This window comes from Falco rusticolus, chromosome 9 (genome assembly GCF_015220075.1).
Source record: "Falco rusticolus isolate bFalRus1 chromosome 9, bFalRus1.pri, whole genome shotgun sequence".
In the NCBI taxonomy this organism is placed as follows: Eukaryota; Metazoa; Chordata; class Aves; order Falconiformes; family Falconidae; genus Falco; species Falco rusticolus.
In genome coordinates this window covers 15,320,706-15,334,784 of record NC_051195.1, presented here as the reverse complement: position 1 = coordinate 15,334,784, position 14,079 = coordinate 15,320,706, and the positions used below count along the sequence as shown (strand labels likewise).

Sequence of the window (14,079 nt, the reverse complement as noted above, 5' to 3'; positions counted from 1 at the left end):
AGCTTCAACTTTACTTGTCAGGATGTCTTACCTATAAACCCTCAACACTTTCTCCTGCACTCACCTCACTGCATGGAGGAAAAAGCATGTGTATAGCAGATGTTAGCCCCGCCGCTCTCTAGCTCCTGGAGGTACTCCGGAAGGGGAGGGAAGCATACAAATCTGCTTTGCCTGGCAAGCAATGATGTCCTTGGTGCTATGTAATCCATCTGCCCATTCACAGGCACGTTGAAACCTAGCTAACCATAAGATTTCTCTGAAACACCTCTCTCTGCACGTGCTTTATGGAAGAACTGCATGGAATGGTACATCCTGGGGCACACATTGTACATAAGCTATGTAAGAAGCTGCACAACCTGCTGACCTTGAGCAGACCCCCCCAAAAAAAATGATTTAGAGCTGAAGTTACCTGTACAGCACTCCCAGCCTTTTAAGCCCTGTGCTCAAAATCTCTGTTATGACCCCCTTTTTTTTTTTTTCCCTCCCACAACATAATGTGAGATATTTTGAATGATGAAGCCAGCTGCTGGTAGAATATATTGTGAGGTCAAAACATTTTATACATTGTGGTTGAAGAAAAAAAACAACAAAACCAGTTGCTAAACTCTGTGGTTTACGTAAAGTGCTTTTAGTGTTATTTTTTAAAGACACACTAGTCCTAGAAATATTCAAGTTGGGTGGTCAGTATTTTTATTTCAGTCTCAGAAACTAGAGGAAAATAGGAACAGACAAACCATGAAAGCTTAAACCTACCTTTGGCTGCTTTTCTGGCAAGAAATCACTGCTCAGCCTGAAAACACTGCCATAGTCTACAAGAAGAAAACCGTGGATGAAAAGGTATCTTAGACTATGTGTCAGTTTTAATGTACGAGGCCTTTATCACGAGGCAGAACTAGGAAAAAAGTCCAAACCCTCTGAGGGAATTTTGGCTTTTTTTTTTTTTTTTCCCCAGACAGTAACAAAACTCCTGCATGTTGCTATTTGTGGTTTATTTTGTGTCTGTGCACCAGGAGCCTGTGAATTTTGATTTCTAACTGTTCAGACAGAGGACAGGTAACCTGAGCCAATGATAAGCTTTATTTCTGCTCTGAAACTGCCTTTTCTGTTGGCCTGAGGTTGTTGAGGAATGACCCTCAAATCCTGGAACAATACCCTGTGCTGGGTTCTCATATCAAACAAGCTGCAAGTACGTTAAAAGGAAAAATATGTCAGAAGCCACCTTTAGCCACTTTACTCAGTTTCAAATTTCCCACCCCCTGCTTCACAAACAAAAAAATTAAAATGTTCCTAGCAATGAAGATAGCAAAGAACTTGAGAAATTACCCAGGAAAGAAATGCTGCAGTGTTTAAAGAGAAGGTTAAACAAACACATATCAGAAATGTGTTTAAAGCTGCTGGAGCTCTTCGCAGCTGGGAAGACAAGGGACAGCTGTAAAGTCTTCCAGGGCAGCGCTTGAAGGTGAAAGAGCCCAACATCTTCTCTTGTGCCTTCGCCAAGGCAGGAGCTCTGGCTTATGGACTGGGGGAAGTCCCAGAACTGCGAGCCCCTAACCACCCTAACCCGAAAATTCAGCCCTACCAAGATGTATTTCGCTTGTGATAAAAATAAAAACGTAAGGCAGAAGAAATCTTCCTAAAAGACTGAATCACCACTCAGCATAGGTCATGGGGTGTTCAAAAAGCTTTGTAGGTCCTTTCAGGTTCAAACCACTATTTAACTACTTTGCTGACAAAATTAGTTTTTCTGCTTTCCTGCTTTGAGCATTCATACTTCTTCACTTGCACATCAGTTACTTGTCTGCATAGCACGTTATCTCCCTCCATGGTTGTGTGCCAAGAAAAAGAAAGACTGTGCATGGGCAGAACTAAAGAACGATACTGTGTCCTCAAAATCTTTCATCTAAAGACCTGATTGCGTGCAAGAGGAGCCTAATGCACACAGGCAGCCATTTTCTGAACTCACAAGCACAGCTATAGTGCTCGCTTTCTAGAATGCAGCTGTGGTCAGTGCATCACAAATACTGCAGAGTTCCTTCCTCTGCCTGCAAAGGAACAGTTCTGTGTCCTCATTTTCACTGTAAAGATGCTTTTGAAAAACTCTCCATTATTTAGTACTTTGAAAACATGCTGTCTCTTCAAGCATAGAATGTTGGCACCAATATATCCTGTGGGTTTTCATACAGTAAATTGATCAGATTATTTTGTTTAAAACTATTGTTCTAAATACAATCAGAGATTTTTGGCTCTTGGATTGTGTTCATTTTGGCCTCATCACAGCTAAACTTCTGACTTGAAGCCCATATAAATATTTGCCCTTTTAGCATTTATTTTGATTCTAACCATATTCGTAGAGCTTGTTTGATTGGTTTTTTTTAAAGAAGAAATGTACTCATAAATCAGATTAAATAGATCAATTTGCTACACAATTTTGCCATGAATCTCTGTTCTGCAGAGCAAGATATTATTGCCAGATTTTCCCTCCAACCTCTGTAAACATTTACTTTACTGTCCTATAATTGCTTTTAACATATATTTTCATGCACAAGCTAACTATTCTCCATTAATTTTATTAGCAGGAAGGTTCTGCATAATGTTCGAACTCCATAAAGTTGTGCACTCATTCTTGTTTATTTAAATACCACAATCAGTCTTAGCAAATGCAGTGCTGTGCTTTGCAAACACGCTGACCTCCATCTACCAGTCTTGCAATGAAATGATAACTAGTTTTAGGAGTGTACCCCAAAGCCTATTCAGCAAAGATCCTTTTCAGCCTTTAAGCACATGCATCTCTGACACTGATTTATCTAGGAATAGTGTTTGCATGTGTTTGCACATCTGGGGGCAAATTTTGGCTCCAAATTTGGGCGAGATGAAGGGTTGTCAAATTAATATATGTCTGGTTTACAAAAATGGAGTCTGTGCTTTTCTGAACGGAGACAGAATTAATTTTTGGATCAGCTTCAGCTTGTGGACTGACTCTCCACACATCCACACATGCACTCTGGCAAGCACATTTTGTAGTGAACTAACTCAGGACAGTAATATGGACCCTTTTAACTCGGTGTTGTTGGTTCAGCTCAATGACGTTTCAGTGTGTTCGCAGTGGCAGGCATTCTCTTTTCACAGTGTACACAGCAAAAGTTAGCGTTGACTGTGATGTGAAGGCTACACGGTGCAGTGCTGTAGTGTTCCTGAGAGAAAGGCAAAGGCAAGGGAGGGGAAGGAACAGCAAAGCACCAGTAGAGAGCTCCCAGCCTGTAGCAAGGTATAGCTCCCAATCTGCATGCATCATGTGTGGTTTATGTAAGACGTAGCACTTAGTTTGAGCCCACTTATTTTAAAATATTGACACAGAAATTTATCACAATTATCATGAATTATTGCCTGCCTTGCCAGTTTCTGCAGTAGTCAGTGAATGGGTCTGGAACTGTAAAAATGGTCTCAGTGCAATGGATGGTTTATTGTGGTCAGGACTGAAAGAAACACTGGAAAACTACAGTGTTGCTAATTCAGTGCAGCTGCTCTGCAAAAGCAGGCATGACTTTGGTAACCTGGCTCTGGGGCTGAAAAATGCAAGGCCTTTCAGAAGACGTAAATCCTAACATGGAAATGCGAGAACTGATATACCACAAACCTCTTTTGCCACATGGCACACATGCATCAGGAACTCTCTGAGATTCTCCAATGCCTCAATCAAATTCCTCTCAGTGTCTTTGCTCTGAAAATATATTTTTTATAAAAATCTAAGTGTATACACTGTCAGAAGACACCCCATTTTTACCACAACTTTGAGCAGAGAAGGAATTTACCAAAAGCATATTTAAAGGAAGCTTCAGAATTTTTTCTAACTTTACAACTTTCCTGTTTTTCCAGAAAATAAAACAATGTTTCAGCCAGTTCAACTTATTATACAGTAACAGAATGTGCTGGACTTCGCTATACCCAAACAGTGAAGTTTCTAGTGTTCATTACTCAATATACAAGTGTATTTATTCTAGAAAGATATAAATAGAGGGCCAGAAGGGAAACAAGTAAATTTTGTAGCCAGACCTGAATCCAGTGACTTCTTGTTAGACTAAAGCACATTACGCTGAAAGGCAGTCAGTAAGGAACTGGACGCTTCAGCAAAATATATCACTTTTTTTGATAACTTGTTCCAGTTGTAAATCACTATTACTGTTAAAAGTTCCTGTCTTATTGTTTGCACTCATCTGGCTGCAGCTTCAAGCTGATGATCCTCCTCATTCATGCCTTTCTCCACTAGATTCAAGAGCCCGTTAGAACCCATTAAAGTATTCATATGTTGTAATGAAGTCGCCCCTGAAGCTTCTCCCTGATAAACTAAGTAGATTGAGCTCCTTAAAGCTCTCCATGGAAGGCATTATCTCTAGCCCCTCAAATCAGTTTGGGAATTTTTACCACGCTCTGCTGTTTCCTAGCTGCTGCATTATTTTTTTTCTTCTTTTCTCCTGTTTAACCATGGTTAGATCATCTTCACCAATACCAATTTACCAAAGGTATACAAAACAGTATCACCCACTTTTTCCTGTTTATTTTGCCTCCTTTAGCCATCTGTGGATTTTTTTTTTTCCCAGTGCTGAATACATATTGGGAATTGCACATGGAATATTGTCTTAGTTGCCTGTCATATTCACAACAGGCACAGTGCCCCTTTCCATACATATAGCCAGCAATCCTTGTTCCTAAAGGTGTATTCTTCCAACGAATCCAATAACCAGTTCAGTAAAGTGGTTAGATACCTTTGATACTCTGCTCAGCCTGTTATTTAATATTTTACCAGTCACTGTGTTATCCCATTTCTAATGCTTACTCTCAGATTATGGAGAATCTGCACCTTCCACTTAGCCTGTTCATCATTCACTGAAGTGCACTTTACCGGTTCGATGTTGTAATGCTAAGTGATAAAAATATACATCTCAGTTGAAAAGTAAATTTGCTTCAGAGGCTGAAATTGGGTTTGTCTGACCACATTAATTACAATCTTATTTTCCAGTTCTCTCTGTCAGAATTTTTTTCTTAAGATTTTTCTTGCCTTTCTCTACAAAATGAGAACTAGTCCATATTTTTGGAAATGTCACTAAGCAAATTCCCTGCTCTTGCAGAATGATGGTGATAACCTTGATCTTTTCTGCTCCTCTCTTGCATTTCAAAACTTTTAATTATGCTGTTTGATTTCCCCCCAGTTTTTGCATTCTATATTTCTAATTCCTTACTTTGTTTTCTCCTAAAGTAGGATTTGGTTTTAGCCAAAACAATATTTTCACCTTGCCAAGGAATATTTGCCATCTAGAAAAATCTTAGAGATGTTTGACATTTCTTTGACATTTTGATCTGTGTGTGTATGCATAGACACATGCATGTTGTATTTGTCCTTATTTTTCTTCAGCTCTGATAAAGCAGACCTTGGGAATCGGCCACCATAGACAACAGGGGTTGGGACTGGTCCTCTTTCTATCAATTATTGATGTAATCAGGCCATGACCACCAGCTTCTGTGTAAACACTCATTTCTGGCCCTTCATCTAACTTCGTTACTCCTTAGAAATTAGGCTCAAAATGCAGCTACTGTGTATAAAGAGCATGAAATCTTGAAATAGAAAATTTGGCTTTACAATTAAGAACTTTAATAATGTTCCACTATGGGTGCCCAAGAACTTCAACGTATGAGTTTAAAGCTTAAACTGACCTTCACCCATAAGCCCAAATATTTTTTCACCATATTTTGGAGAGGGACTTAGGAAATTGTGTGTCATGTTCTTCCATTTTATTTATGACCCACTAAAGCAGGGGTCTCCAAACTACGGCCCGTGGACCGGATACAGCCCCCCAGGGTCCTCAATCCGGCCCCCGGTATTTACAGACCCCCCCGCCGGGGGTTGGTGGGGGGAAAACCAAGCAGCCGCAGATGGCTGCCTGCCACTGCATCCGCGCGCCGGCCCCCTGGTTAAAAAGTTTGACGACTCTTGCACTAAAGGTTTCCCACCAGTATCTTCTGATGGGCTTTGCAGCAGTCATGCATTTGAATCAGACCCAATATGTTCTCATTTGCCAGCTTCATTAATACAAGCAAAGGTCTCTTTAATATTCCAGTTAAAAGACACATACATCATCAGAAAACGAATTCAGATCCATCCCCTTCCAGATTCCTTATTTTCCCTAAATATTATCTGAATTCTGTGCAGATCAAAGGCTTTTGATAAACTTGGCAAATTAAATGGTTCCAGTTACCTTAGTACAGATTGCTCCATTATTTACAGCTTAAAATCCTATCTGTCAAATTCGTATGACTTAGAAGCACTGTCATAGAAGAAAAAGAATAAGCTGCTTATGATAGTTTGAAAGTCATATTAGATTACAGTAGAATTTAACTTTTTCTGGAGGACATCCACGTGTGTGTCAGTTGTAGCAGCTAGAATTGGGTCTTCTGGTTATGTATGTAGTTGGGGTAAAGACAAAATTAAGGGCACAAGCTGAAACTGGGAGGGTAGCTGCTGCCTCCCCCAGCACAACCCAGCTCTCCCTGGCAGTGCAGCAGTCTGCTGTGCTGCTGCAGCTCTCCCAGCCACCTCTGCTCAGTGCTTTCTTTCACAAGAGAAGTGTAACTAGAAAACTGCTCAGCCAGAACCCTCCACCATCCAGGGTAATTGTTCTCTTACTATGCCATCCTTAGGTGCAAAGCTACGTAGTTTGTTTTATGAATGAGTGAGTAATACATGGTGTGACTATTTCTATTTTTATGCCCTCTTTCAACAGATTATATAATTGTGTTGCTATCATTTTACATACAGCACAAGAAAACTGAGTTTTCAAGAAGGTTAATCTGGAGGCTCAACAAAGAAAACACTGACAGCAGAGAAGAGCTAACATGAAAAGGAGGCGGCTCAGAGTAGTGCCTAAAGGTAAAATGAGGAGACAACATGATTTGCTATCTATTAGCAATGTAATTTTTGCCCATAATTGCCTTCTTTCATTCTCAATGCCAAGTAATACTAAGTGTATGGATAGATCTGATAAACATGAGATTGGAAAGGGAAGGGAACATAAGATTTACCTAAGTGCCAAGGCCCTCGCAAACAAAATAGTCCTATTAAAAACAATAGCCTTGGCAATCAATCCCAGTCAATTGCTAAAATCAACAGCTTTCTGATACTTTTCCTGATACCATGCTGGAAGTTTCTGGGTCCTCACTGCTAACAAGTGAGAGAAGTATTTTGTAGTAATGTACAGTAACGGAAACATCTCTCAGCCTGAAGAAATACGTTTTGTGTTGAAGAGGTATTGTACTTGCAGCTTCTTTATGCTGACTAGCCTACAATGACTAGTTAATTATTGTCAAAAGTCCAGCTCTCCTGCAAATGCACCCAAGCCCAATAGCTCAGGAAAGCACTGAACAGGAGACAGGAAGGATGTTTAGCAAAAATTGGTGTATGCTTTGATACACTGCTGTCTGGTGAGCACATAATGAAGCATTAGGGGTGCTTCTGTGTTTGAAAGCAGCTCTGTGCCTAAAAGCAAAAAATAAACCCTGAAAATGACCTCCTTTTCTGGTGAGACATGTAGTAGGGGCACACGCAAACCATGATGTTCATTGCTTTTTTTTCTCCTGAGACTGCATCAACTGGGAAATTATTTCAAAACACCTGATGTAATTGGAGAGCTCCCATCAGGCTTTCAGACAAGGATGGATGTCATCAAGCCAAGCCATGGGATCATCACCAGCGGTTAAACTGACAGTGTAAAATGGGGGGAAAAAAAAGATGGAAGAAAGAGAGGAACACCCATAATAAAAACATTATGGCAGACAGATAACAAAGAAATTTTACTGCACCGAACAATGAACAAGAACCCACATCTGCACTGAAGCAGAAAAAGCAGTGAGCTAACACCACAAGACCAGTGACTGTGACTGCAGACTCACTGAACTTGCTGAAAGCCATAACAGGAAAGGTAGAGGCACCTTATGCAAGATTTATGATGCTGCCTGCAGGAGGTTTGAAGCGAACACTGCCAAAGGAAGCAAGTGAGAATTAAAATGCTATTACTTAAAATGTGTGTAAACAAAGTACATTGGTGAATAAAGAAGCCATGGGAATACCACAGGAAGTATCCTAGACATTGGGTCAGAAAACATTGTATCAGAAAACATTGTATCAGCACTTTGCCCTACACCAGGAATCATAAGGAAAGGACATCAACAGACAACTGCGTGCCTGGTCAAGTAAATCAAGTTTTCTACTTGTGCATGTCACAGAAAGCTGCAGCAAAGAGGTTCTCATGTATTTTTCACCCTGCTGTGCTGTCTGCATTTTAGCTGGGAAGCCACAACTCAGAACAGAGAGGTAGAATAAAAGCATGTAGCACTCGTTGCCAAAGGAACAAATCAGAAGGACTAGGAAGTACAGTTCAGCAAAATACATGTGCTGGAGCAGGCAGACATCTGATCCAAATTTTAAACCTTTTCCCCTTTTTTTCTTTTAATATATGCTCTGATCAAAAACTGAGATTAAAATTCTGTGCTGTAATTGGCACTACTCAAAGCATATTTCCCTTTTGAAGTCTGTGACTAGTTCAAGTATCACTCTTCTCCATGGCCTACAGTCACACAAACAACAAGCTACACAGGTTATTTTCAAGGCCTGTTGTTACCTTTGGCTGTTGCAGAAATTTTTCACCCGTGGTTTTTCAAATCCAACTGCACACTTTCAACTGACATGACAAACTTTAGGCAGGGTGTCTTGAATGCCCACCTCCTCCAACCCTCATGCTGTCTGAAGAGCTGCAATGACCAGAAAAGGCTGATCTCCTTTCACAAGCTCCAGGCATGACAAGCCAGCACCGGCTGCAAAGAACAGCAACATATTCCTGTTTGCAGGCTAGTTCCTGACGGACAGCAGGAAAGGACTTTCTGCAAAAGCCTCCTATTACACCAGAGCAAAAAACCACTGTGCTAATAACACAAATAAATCTGTACTGTACCCACAAAGGAAAGACTATTTTTTGCACATCTCTTGACAAAGTTTTGGTAAATGCTTTGCCGCCAAACATCACGGCTCTTCTGTCCTCTTATGCTCCCTTTTAGCAGTTCTCTGCAGCGCATTGGTGGTACCCCTATGCTCTGTTTTGTTAACTCCGCCTGTAAATGACAACTTGTCTTAGTGAGGTGTGACCAGCCGGTCATCTGGCAAGCACTTGCAAAGACTCCAGTCCAAAAACCTAATCTCCTCCTAGCTCCAGATCTGTGAGGCTTTAATGAGGTCTTGTGGAGAAGCAGCAGTTATAAGGGATTCATTGAAGATGAGGACATCCTTGCATAGCTACTAATTGCTCTAACTCACTAGCTCATGTTTTTTGTGAAAACTGGAGCCTGCCAAGAAATGCTCTCAATTTAAATTGTTGCAGTGCTTTGTGTCTGCTTTGGAACTTTCCCACTCTGCCCATGAATCAAAGCACATAACGGATTTATTTTCTTTTTTATCATGATGGAAGAGACATTTTCTGCTGGAGTCTGTGTATACCCTTGCCTAAATAAATATTCAACTACTGAAAGCTAGGCTATTGTAAACTTTACGAGGAATAATTATAAAGGTAGCATCAATAGTATGTTCCTGTGTTAGTGTTTAACTACTGGACTACACCCTTTCTAAACGTTAACACACCAAATATTTTGCTGCTGCAGGCCTGATTAAAATTAGAGTAAAGCCTAGCCTTTTAAGAAGAGATGTGGTAAATTACTGCTTGATGAAAATACATTTCCTCAGTGAAGTCAGAAAGCCTCTGGCATATATTCGTTTTGATCTTATTAAAAAACAAAACCTTTTTGATTCACTTGCTCATGCTTTTTATGTGTGCAATAACTTCCAATTTGACCAAATGGTTCCTTAGTTCTACCTTGCAAACTCATTAAAATATGGCACTTGTCATTCATTGTCTATGTATCGAAGTTCACGTTTTAAGGTGTTTAAACGAAGGACTAGATAGATCAGAGCTGTTAGTACCACTCATTTTGCTTAGAAATTACATGTTAGAATCAAGCCAGTAGTTTTTGTCTCAAGTGCTGGAAAATTATCTCTCCAGTTGCATTTCTACAGACAGGTAAGAATCAAAACTGAAGCTTAAGTAATTCCATTAGAAGAATTTGGGGGTAATATTAATAGAGTGTTTTGTAAATTAAACACAGCAAGAGATTTTAGATCTAAGAGGGACATTTTCAGATTAGGCAAACAGCAAGAGATGCCCAGCTGCATCTGCCAGCTAAGCACAGGTGACACTTGTACCTATGAAAATTTACCTCCAGCCCTGTCTTCTCCTCACCTGACCTGCTCAGTCAGGCAGCAGATGGGACGTGCACCCAACAGGCATAGGAATGATTGATTTTACTTGTTTTCTTGGGTTGTGCTTTTTTTCCACAGGAATATTTTGCCAATATGAATTCACACCCCAACCAGCTTTTCTAATTGCAGTTTTATTGTAAGAGCAGACATGAAGGAGTGGCAGATTCCTGACAAACAAGATCTGAAGGATGAGAAAGGCTCTGCTCCAGAGTGTGGATTTTCCTTGAAGTGTCCCACTGGGCCACTGTGGTCTCTGCTCTGAAGCTGAAGGTGCTTTTGAAATAGCAGCTACACAGGTGCCCGGCCCTGATGCTGAGATTCTGTGTTGGTTTAACCCCGTTTCTAGAGAAATAGCTCAAAGCTAGTCTTGGCTGAAAGACTAATATCCTTGAGGGAGTGATCATGGTTAACAGCTTTGCACTACAGAAGGGTCAAACTTTGTCCAAAAGGATAAAATTTACCCGATTAGAAAACAGTGTGTTGTATGGTTCATGGCTGTGAAAGAGTCCTCAGGTTTCCCATCAGGTTTCTGATGCCCTACTTGCAAAAATGTGAGACAAACACCTATGTAGCTATAAAAAAAAACCAACCAAAACCAAAAAAGCAGAAAAGCAAAACAAAAATTGACACACAGTTAGAAAATTCTAAACTACAGTTTATAAAGATCAGATTGTCCCCAGGTATTGAACATAAAGCCCACAAGACCTGCCCATGCTGCTATGGTGACACTGGCTGAGTATTTCACTTTGGCTTCTCCCCAATACTGTGAGATGCTGGGTTGCTGCATCCCCAGGCAGCTGTGTCCCAGCAGAGACCGAGACTCCCACTGTGCTTTAACACCATCTTCCCACTGGAGGGTGATTTTGGTTTCCAGCTAAATCTGCAGAAAAATTTTAATAGCTGCAAACCAAAACACTTTTCATGGTATTTTGTATTCGTTCCATGGCTTTTACCAAAGAGGTAAAGTGACAGGTCATCACAGAAACAACACTCTTTGGAAAAGCTATGGTTATCACCAACTCTCCTTTCCTTTCCTAGTCCCTGAGGTTCTGACAGTCTTAGGGAAAGGAGGATTTCCTTGGCCTCTCTGGGTTTCTTACTGAACTGCTGGAAATAGCTCAAGAGAGCAAAAGCCACAGTTGCTTTTACAAGAACCCGTTCCTGCACTGCAAGAGCTCCCTGATGAGCTCTCATCAGCCACCCTCAGCAGGTACCTGCAAACGGCGTTGCCAGGGTGACCTCTTCCCCAGCAGCCTGTCATCTGCCAGGAGAGCCGCAGGTTAGCTCTCACTGGTTACAGCAATTAAATTTTGACAGTATAGCACTTCGCCAACAACTCCATACTGCAAGTTTAGCAAGCTCCCTTAGAAATAGGAAGCAAGGAGCAGCCTTACAATCAAAATGGAGTTTTCAGTCCTGTGGGAAGGTGGACAAAGCTCCCAGGTGCAGAGTCCCACTGTAAACCATGTATGGACACAACCTGGAGTGGCATCCCACAGCTGAGATGCAGGAGCACCTAAAGGTGAATGAGCAGCATATAGCTCCTCAGAAATCTGCTGGGAAAAATCTGCTTGCACAAGCCATTCATACTGAATGCCAAATGTCAAAACTGAACAACAAATGCATTTGCAAAATCAGTATACAACTTCCAAAGCAGGAAAAGGGAACACTATTTTCCTCAGTGTACCGCGTGATATGAGGTGTTGTCATAGCACTTCTTGCTAAATGACTTCAGCATCGTTTTACATAGTCTGCTATTCTACTTCAAATGGCATCATCCCTTATAAATAATCAGCAAGACAGGTTTTCCTTCTGCCTCCTGGAAAGGACTGCAGAGTCCCTCCAGACACAGGGCTGGCTCAGGGCTTCAGAGTAAGCTTTAATCAAGGGGCAGTTTTATTGAATAAAAGTAGGAGACAAGCAAGCAAATACATCTGCTTCCAGAAATTATAAGGCACAGTAATGCAAAATCAAAACCCACTGTACTTGCAAGAGGGTCTGTCATGTAAAATCAAACCACGAAACCTACGTGCTGTAAGAGAGAAATGCCACACAAGCAAGAGTAAGTACAGGACTGTTTCTGGAAAGTATTTTAACACAGCAGTCATGATGTAAAACTCATTCTAACCAGAGCTGAGAGGATCAAAACAGATTGAGGCAAAGAGGAGAAATGTGGTGGGGTGAGTTAAGGGAATTAGCACAGCTAATAAGTAGTATGTAGAATAAATTAGCTATGATATCTAATTTGCCTTCAAGAAACGCATTTATATATAGGCTTACATGAATGAAGGGGACAAGTAGATTTTAACTCTCTGCAGGTAAACATACTCCGATTTACAGTTGCACTTGTTCTTGTGCTGCTATATCCATGTTAAATTATAAAGAGGATGACAAGTTCTTTCCCTCAGCAGCACTGCAGAAGGCAAGGAGGTTTGTCCAGTTACTAGAGATAGTCACAAGCTATGTTGCTCAGGGCAAGTCGCCCAGCTTCGCTGTGCCACTGCTTGCATCTGTGCATGAGACAGGTACTCTTAGCTCCCAGAGCAAACGAGTACCACTGCATTACAGAATGGAGGCAAGAGATGCAAAAGTTCTTAAGACAGAGACAAGCAGCTGAAGAAATCTAAGGATGAAGAAGCAGAAAGTGAATTTTCATCCTTGTTTCATTCCTTAAAAATGTTATGACCATGATATTTCACACCCTTCCCCTACTAAGGGCCAAAAGCATAGGCTTGGGAGCTGCAGCAACAAGGGTTGCCTCCTTGAACCAGGCTCCAGGTGCCCTAGAACACGGCACAGGAACCACAGTAATCATCACAGACACTTCAAAACACTGCTGTATAAAACAAAGGAGATTTATTTATTATTGGTTTTTTTTTTTTATGACAAGCCTTTCCAGCTCTCCAAAGAGTCTGGTGTTCAAAAAGAATATTCTGTCATTGTAGTTGGTGAGTACTTGAGTCCACTTACTACAGTATTCAAGATGCCATCTGCTGTCATTGCCAGTATTTTTCTCTTCTCTCTCCCTTTTTGAAGAGGAATTCTGGTTAACAATATGTCACATTGTATCAGTGTCTATGGCAGACTATACCGTGTACACAGTGTTCTGTACATAAGCTGCAGGGTGCAATTCCACCTCAAAACAACCCCTGAAAGCACCGTGTCCTGCAGCCATCACTCAGCAGCACATATATCACCTTGCAGAGAGATGATTAAGTCTCTGCCCACCAGAGGCAGGGCCTGCCCCAGATGACAACACATTAAAAAGTCACAGCATTATCTGGAGACATCATAATGACTTAGAAACCTCCTGTAGATTTACAGGGCAAGAATATCTTATTTATTGGACAGATGTGAAGGTGTTGCAGATTTCAAAGGGCTAACCTGTGTCTGCTCTCAAGAAGACAGTTCTGTTTCACAGCTGAAAAGCATATGTGGGCGGTCAGTGATCACCAGCTTAGCATGGAAGCCAGGATAGATAAATGGTTCATGAACATCACATCATACTCATGCAAATTCATTGTAGCTACATGGTTTATCTGCTGTACCATTTAGTATCACCCTCCCTGCACAGTAAATAATTTACTGCCTTCTTTCAAAGAGGGCTTCCTATAGTACAGAACACATGGAAAATCATCATGACTGACAAAAATTTGTGAAAGAGTTCTTGCACTTCTTTGACTATGAATAAGTTATGTCCTGTTCACAGGAACTTAGCGTAACTACAA

At 41.0% G+C, this 14,079-nt stretch overlaps 1 protein-coding gene and 1 long non-coding RNA gene across 3 annotated transcripts in view; one reads left to right on the top strand and one right to left on the bottom strand.

Moving 5' to 3' along the window:
* Positions 1 to 8,934, bottom strand: part of PHYHIPL (phytanoyl-CoA 2-hydroxylase interacting protein like) — a 79,690-nt gene extending 70,756 nt beyond the window's left edge. Inside the window, exon 1 of the mRNA XM_037400760.1 lies at positions 8,667 to 8,934. The gene's annotated coding sequence lies outside the window, so the exon portion shown is untranslated. The remainder of the gene's footprint in view (positions 1 to 8,666) is intronic.
* LOC119153848 lies at positions 6,543 to 8,656 on the top strand. 2 transcript variants are annotated; one of them, XR_005106241.1, is made up of 3 exons: positions 6,543 to 6,660; positions 6,809 to 6,919; positions 7,629 to 8,656. It is a non-coding gene; the product is annotated as an uncharacterized LOC119153848 (long non-coding RNA). The 2 variants fall into 2 exon arrangements; XR_005106240.1 differs by having other exon boundaries at positions 6,565 to 6,660; positions 6,774 to 6,919.
* Positions 8,935 to 14,079: the final 5,145 nt, after the last annotated feature.